The 7,861-nt window shown below is 35.5% G+C and overlaps 1 non-coding gene across 1 annotated transcript; it reads left to right on the top strand.

Annotated features, from left to right (window-relative positions):
* Positions 1-7,379: 7,379 nt before the first annotated feature.
* Positions 7,380-7,452, top strand: TRNAF-GAA. The gene has a single exon. It is a non-coding gene; the product is annotated as a tRNA-Phe (tRNA).
* The last annotated feature ends 409 nt before the right edge of the window (positions 7,453-7,861 follow it).

Raw genomic sequence — 7,861 nt, 5'->3', positions numbered from 1 at the left:
TAGTCCAGTAGTTCAGTTCCTCTGTGCTTTGCCCAAAAACCCACGTTCAAGTCTTAATACACAGAACACAGCCCAACCCATGGATCCACTACACAGACCTGTGCGCCCACATGAACATTCGAGACCTGCACCTCGAACCAGTTCGCAACCTGCTCATATGTCAATGTCCCTCAGCGACAGGGTCACTGTTGCATACACCGGCTCCTTCGGCTCAGCATCTCGGAGTCCTAGGCTAAAAACTGGTGTATTAGGCTTGGTTTGACATTTTGACACCAACCTTTACGTTTTTTGCCCTTCCGAAGCTTATTTTTACTTTAATAGAAATATTTAAGGTCAGTATAACGTCGTATTTCTGAAGTTCAAGTTAATTAGATTAGAAATGTAAATTACTAACGAAGTGAGATGGAGGCTTTAATAGGAAACAACTCCCGACAACACTTGAAGTAACTTCGAGAGATAAAATTCAAACGTACTTGAGTTGAGAGAAAATGTCTGCCAAGACCAACCAAGTAAGTGGCCTTACTATCGGCTAAGTCGGACAACTTGATTTATCTATGACGACACATGCCCAGTGGTCCTTGCACGTGTCATTTATGCTTTATATTTTATGAGGTGGTGACTATGACTATGTTATTTGATGATGCTATATGATGTTATATTATGTTATATGATGATGTTACATGATGACGTTGGATCATGATGATATGATGATGATGATGCATGATAACATGACGATGTAAGATGGAAGATTATAAGATTGATTAATATGACATTATTCCATATTAAAACGTGGTGCATGTATTAAGTGACATGATGCACTATGAGATTGAGTATTTTTAAGATACAACCCTAGCCAATGTTAATGATGATGAACGTATGAAGGCCAAGGCATGTATATTACGTAGAGTAATATGTGAAGTGTATATAGGGTTGTGTCATAAAGATGTTCTGAAGATGAAAAATCCTAGGGACCTCATGCATTTTGTGTGTACATATACATCAAGTTACTTCCCATTTATGATGATGAGTACGGATACTTACACTACAATGATGATCATCATCATGCCTTGCATGACACTCAGGGGTCTATTGACCCCTAAACGTCGCTACAGACAGTTAGCTCGACTATGATGGGTCCAGAGGGTGCGAACTATCTGGAGGTCCATGCTCGCACGTGTGAGTCATGTGTAGGGAAGTACTACACATCCAATTTTTTCTTGACTGGAGGCCACCCCTATGATATTTTTAACAATAGGTTCCTAAGATCATTAGTTGCATGTGTTTGCATTCCCTAGCCTCAATAGTGGGTCACTTATGAGTATTTCTTAAAATACTCAAGCCTTGTGTTACTTCTATTTCAGGTAAGAGCAAGACACCTCTATACAACTAATGACAACATCACAAATAGATATAATGACACGTACATAGAATAGTAGTATTTTATTTTCCTAGGCATAGGTTTGTATAGGACAATTTTACTTTGATGTTTTAATTGTTTTAGTTTGTATTTATTTATGTTGTTTTAAAGATGCTTTCGAATGAGTAAGTCCATTATAGTATTTTAAGATGAAGTTTGTGTTTTAAGATGAAGTTTAAATGTTTAATTTCATATAAGAGCATAGGATGTGATGACGGTGGCAACTTTAGGCTAATAGAAATCTAGGGTCGTTACCGTTGGTAACAAAGCTCTAGGTTATAGATTCGGTAGACTTGCCTAAGAGATAGGCTTGCCACGTTCCATGGTTTCACCATCGATGTCCCGTCACCGTCAAGTATGTCTTGTATAAGATAAGAAAAAGAAATGCCTTTAATTACATGTGCTTTCCTATTTACCAATATTGATGTAATTTAGTATCAAATATGTTGAGCTCTAATTATATGATTTATGGTAGCATTATGTTCCACCTAGTTGTATTTTTATGAATATGTCATGTTTGCTAAATTATATGTTGTGATTATATGTGATATGATGCACTTTATGTTAGCGAGATATAGACTTAAGAAAAATTATATATTGATTTTAGAATCATGCCACATAAGGACACTGAAGAGGACGACGAGGAAGGAGACGACCCTGTATTAGAGGTAGAGGAAGAGATGGAGGTGAAGATAGCCCACCTCGTGAAGGTTTAAAGACGAGGACGGATGCACCTTAAGTTGTGCTACCTCAGGCTGCGCACCTTCAGTAGCACCGATAGATGAAATAAATCCCACTACAAACCTGGTGTGAGAATCATTTCAGGCAATACGATGATGCCCACTCAACAAGCCAATAGGGTGTGGAAAGGGGAATGAAGCCAACAATTCAATAGGCCATCCTATGTTATACGTAAGAATTACTATTTCCATTGGTGTGATGCTTAGGGTGTGATGCCTTTTAGAGAACCAAAAGTAAAATAACTAGAACTTATTTTTGAACGTGGACAATATCATACTATTATGGAGGTTCATGATTTCTAATCATCAAGCATTCTCGACGAGATTTCATGGGTAATATTATCTATCCTTTTTCTATTGAATCAAACCCCTTGAATTGAGTTATAATGTTTTAGTAATTTTCTTTTTCTATTAAATCAAAACCCTTCCGGTGTTGAAATTCAAATTAAGGAATACACACTAAATATATACCATATATTTAACCTGATTTTGTTTTAATTATGAATTGAACAAAAAGAGAGAATTGAAGATATTTAAATAAGATTTAAATATTTTAGTTATGAATAGTGATTCATAATCAATACGGAATTGATTGGGATTGGCATTTTATTTAATGTTAAATATTAATTAATTTTTTAATTAATCATTTAATATTATTTTGATTTGAAATTAATTATTTAAATTAATTGTTGAATTAAAACTAAAAAAGTCAAAATGTTTATTCACCCGATGGATTTTTCCATGTTTGAGTTTGTGGAATATTGAGTGTCATTATATGGTTTAACCAAACTTGCTATGACCTTCTACAACAACTCATGCTAAGATGGGTTCATATGGTTACAAATGCAAGTTATAACTTATGCCTCAAGGAATTACAAACCTTAGAAACTTACCAGATTGAGAACAAAGAACAATACCACACAAGCTTTACAACTACCCAAGTCAGAAGAGGCAATGTACCACTCAAGGATAAGGGACCTATGACCTCCCACCACGCAATGCTTTTTGAGGCCCAAGATTTCTTCTTCTAGGTGGGATGCCCTGCACCATGTCTCCTATGAAGAATATCATGATCGGCCTCATTTCTCTCACCTAGAAGAGCCCTGCACCATGTTACGGGTACCCAAAAGATTTGCAGGATGCCATGTTCATGTAAGCATCGACCACATGACCTTTATGGTTTATCATGGGGAGTAGTCTAGGGCCATGATGGAACAAGAAGATAATAAGTTACCCTAGCCAAGAATCAACTCCTAAGACCTCCCAAGGTACAACGTGCTCATGATTTAGATTATGCTGCTTGGAACGCATGAAGCCTTGAGCGTATGGTTTCAGACTGTATCATAGGACAAGCCCTTGATGCAGGATTAGACTACATCTCTTGGAACTTAAGAAGTCTTGGATGTTGGTTTTCAGACTATGCCGATTGGAATGCATGAAGCCTTGGGCATAGGTTAGCAGACAGTATCGGAGGGCAAGCCCTAAGATGCGGGTTAAGACTACGTTGCTTGGAACTCATGAAGCCATGAACGTAGGTTAAGATTGTATCGCTTGGAACGCATGAAGCCTTGGACACAGGATTGTTAGGTGCATAGCTAGTGCCATAAATCCTAGGGGGAGTGTCTTGGAGAACGAATCAAGAACAGAACAAGAATAAAGAAAGTATCAGGAACAAGAGAAAGATCAAGGTCTAGAACATGGATCAAGACCCAAGTTCTAAGGACAAGAACCAAGAACCATGTACTAAGGCCCTTAAAGGATAACCAAAGTTTCATAATCCAGGGACCAAGGTCCTCAGGATAATCAAGATAAGAACCCCAACTCAAGACAAGAACTGGAGAACTTAAGTACTTACAACAATTACAAGAACAAGAACTGGAGAACTTAAGTACTTACAACAAGAACAAGAACAAGAACGAGACAACAACAAAGAATGTGGTACCTTAGAATATCAAGGACACGATTAAGAGCCTACAAGTAGGCTACTTATAGAGTCTTTGTCTCATTCTTTATTCTCCATTTGTTTTAGGTAATAAGGAGTTGGTCGAGGTTGTGAGCGAACTCTGAAGCAGGTGCCATAGGCAAACCTCACTCGTTGTCCTCAACCCATTTGTTTTAAAATGTTTTGTGCCCGTTCCTTATTTTATGTTTTAACTAGTATGTTGTGTTTTAAATACTTATGTATAAACTTTATTTTGATATTATGTGAATATAATTTTTTAAATTTTTTTGTTTATTTCACGAAAAAATTTTCCGTCTTTTAGAAACCATCGCGATAGCCCGATCCTTACAGAGTGGTATCAGAGCCCAAGGTTTCTCTATGGCCTAGCTTAGGAGAACTCCCTACCAGACCAAGTAAGTATGCCTTTAAACACTTAACTAGCAATTTGACAGACTAATCGTTTAATAAAAAATCAAAAGTGGAAAGATTAAACTAGCAATTTGATAGAGTGAGAATATAAGATTAAACTAGCATATTTGTGTGTGTTTTGTATGCCTACTCCAAGTACAATTTATTAAGTTAAACACTTGTGATAAGGACTCTGAAATGTGTATTAAGAACAAGTATCAAAGAAACCAAGAATGAACAAAAGAAAACTTACCCTAATAGTTAATATTAAAGTTTCAAAAGTGGGATTTGAACCCACGCCCTCTCATGAGGACTAAAACTTATGTATGGGGCCTTAGACCACTCGACCATCTTGACTATTTATTTTGTGATCTAACATTTTTTGGAGAGGGGAATGAAGCATTCCTTATAAGGATGTGGAAAACTCTCCCTAATAGACGCATTTTAAAACTTTTAAACATACAACGATAAGTAACAGAAAAAAAAAATATATATTTGCTAGCAATTGGAGAGGGGAACCAAGAATTTTCTTTAAGGTTGTAGATACCTCATCTTAGTAGACATATTTTAAAATCGTGAGGCTGATGACGATACGTAATTAGCTAAAGTAGACAATATCTGATAGAGGTGGGCTTGGTTTGTAACAAATTGTATCAGAGCTAGTCATCGGGTGGTGTGCCAACGAGATTACTGGGAACACAAAGGGGTGGATTGTGAAATCCCACATCGGTTGGGGAGGGGATGAAACATTTCTTATAAGATGTGGAAATCTCTCACTATTAGACGCGTTTTAAAACCGTGCGGTTGACGACGATATGTAACGAGCCAAAGTAGACAATATCTAGGCTAATACTCATAATTTTTTGGAATAGTTCAGTTGGTTAGAGCACATGATGGTTAACGATAATGTTGGGGAGGTTCAAGCTCTTTTTTAGGCCATGGGAATGAATCATTCCATTTTAGTATGTGGAAAAATTTAACCCTTCAACCAAAATGGACAATGTCATATAATTATGGAGGTTTATGATTCCTAACATTGTTAGTCTTAATCTAGCATCCTTAATAATAATGTTGAGTTATTTTTAAGGGTACCTTTGATATGAAAACATAATGTAAAAAATATTTTCGCATAAAGCAGTTACATCATGCATATTCTAGTGACTCTAGGTCCCTAGAAAACTAGGGTCGTTACATATAATCTACACCTGAACTTTCTCTAACATAGAGAAAAATTCGTGGCAACTTGCTCGACCAAGGATTCGATTACCGCCTACAAGTAGGTTACTTATTTAGTTGCACTATATATTACTTTTCCTTTTTCGGGGATCACTAATTGTTAGTTAAGGTCACAGAGGAGGGTCGTCTCGAGCCGTCAGTTCTATGTGTTACGAGTTGTTGTCCTTAGTTTTCAAATCTCGTTTCAATTTTTATCAATTTTTTTCTTTGTCAGGTCAGTTCTATGTGTTACGTGTAGTTGTCCTTATTTTTCGAATCTCGTAACAATTTTTATCAATTTTTTTCTTTGTATCATGAAAAATGATTTGAAGCCTTGAAAATTGAGTTATTATAGCTGTGCTGTGAAGTTTTTAAAATTGAGTTATTACCGTTGTGCCCTATTTAGCTTATCTAAGCTATTTCCGGCCATTGGTGCCATGTAGTTTAACTCTTCTAAGCATACCAGAAATGAGGTAATTTAGTTATGCTCTTACCATTTTCCCGATTATCGATTCAAGTTCTAGTAGGTGAGTTGACGAATATGCAATATATGACTATATGACATATGACTCCTGAAAGATCAGATGACTAGTGACTTGCCACTTGAGAATAGTTGGCGAATATCTAACAAGAAGATCAAACCCTACTAAAAAAAATACAAAAACAAAAGTGTGGAGAATTAGTTAATTTCTTGATTCAAGGTTTTTTGCTTCAACTAAACTTCATGGTTGGGTTGATGACTAGGGTTGCCTAATCAATTTGGTATCAGAGCCTAGGTTGCATCTATATGGCATATTCTATAATTGATTTTATCTCTTGTTGATTCGTTTATGTTTTTCTTTTCTTTAAATCTGTCCATTTATTTCTTGTTGCCATTTCCATACTGACTATACAATCTAAAAACATAACTTGCTTATTCAATCTAAAATTAGTAATTATTTCTTTTTTAAACATAATGAATTAGCGGAAATACCTTTTCTTATGAATTTTCATTTTTAATATTAGCGTGGATAGCTCTGTTGGGAGAGAATCAGACTGAAGATTTGAAGGTCACGTGTTTGATCTCCACGTTCACCGCACCTGATTCTAGATGCATAACCCGACTATTCAATCTAAAATTAGTCATTGTTCCTTTCTGAAATCTCAATGAATGATTGGAAATACCTAACGTGTTATAGTTCACCACACCTTATACAAGTTGGATAACTTGAATATCTTATTAAATATTAGTGATTATTTCTATTTAAAATTTCAATGAAGTAGCGAAAATGCCTTTACTTTTTAGCATTAGTGTGGATAGTTCAGTTGAGAGAGCGTTAGATTGAAGATTTGAAGGTCTCCTGTTCGATCCACGTTCACCACACATGGTTCACGTTGCACAATTTGACTATTCAATCTAAAATTAGTGATCATTTCAATTAATTAGCCGAAATACCTTTACTTAAAAACTTTCATTTTTAATGTTAGCGGGGATAGCTCAGTTTGGAGACCGTCAGATTTAAGATTTGAAGGTCATGTGTTCGATCTCCACGTTCACCGCACTTGTTTCTATTTGCATAACCTGACTATTCAATAAAAAAAATAAGTCATTATTTCTTTTTAAAATCTCAATGAATTAGCGAAAATATATTTATTGATGAAATCATTTCTAATGATTGCGGGGATAGCTCAGTTGGGAGAGCATCAGACTGAAGATCTGAAGGTCACGTGTTCGATCCACGTTCACCGCACTTGGTTCATATTGCATAATTTGACTATTCTTTCCAAAATTAGTGATTATTTATGTTTAAAATATAATGAATTAGTGGAAATATCGTTTTTTATCCAACTGGCATAGGTTGACTAAATTGCATAACTTGACTATTCAATCTAAAACTTGTGATTATTCATTTTTTATGTTATCTGGAATGGCTTAGTGGGGAGAGCATTGTGGGGAGAGCATTAGATTGAATATTGGGAAGGTCTTGTGTTCGATCTGCATTCATTGCATGTTATAGTTTAGCTGAATTATTATTTTTTTTAAAATATAATGAATCAGTGGAAATAGCTTTACTTATGAATTTTTATTTTTTCAAATATTAGTGAAGATAACTCAGTTTTGAGAGGGTCGAAAATTATTAAATTATAACTTAATTTAGA

Source organism: Cucurbita moschata, unplaced genomic scaffold (genome assembly GCF_002738365.1).
Source record: "Cucurbita moschata cultivar Rifu unplaced genomic scaffold, Cmos_1.0 Cmo_Scf00046, whole genome shotgun sequence".
Taxonomy (NCBI): Eukaryota; Viridiplantae; Streptophyta; class Magnoliopsida; order Cucurbitales; family Cucurbitaceae; genus Cucurbita; species Cucurbita moschata.
Note: the sequence above shows the minus strand (reverse complement) of the source record. Positions and strands in the feature narration are given on the sequence as shown.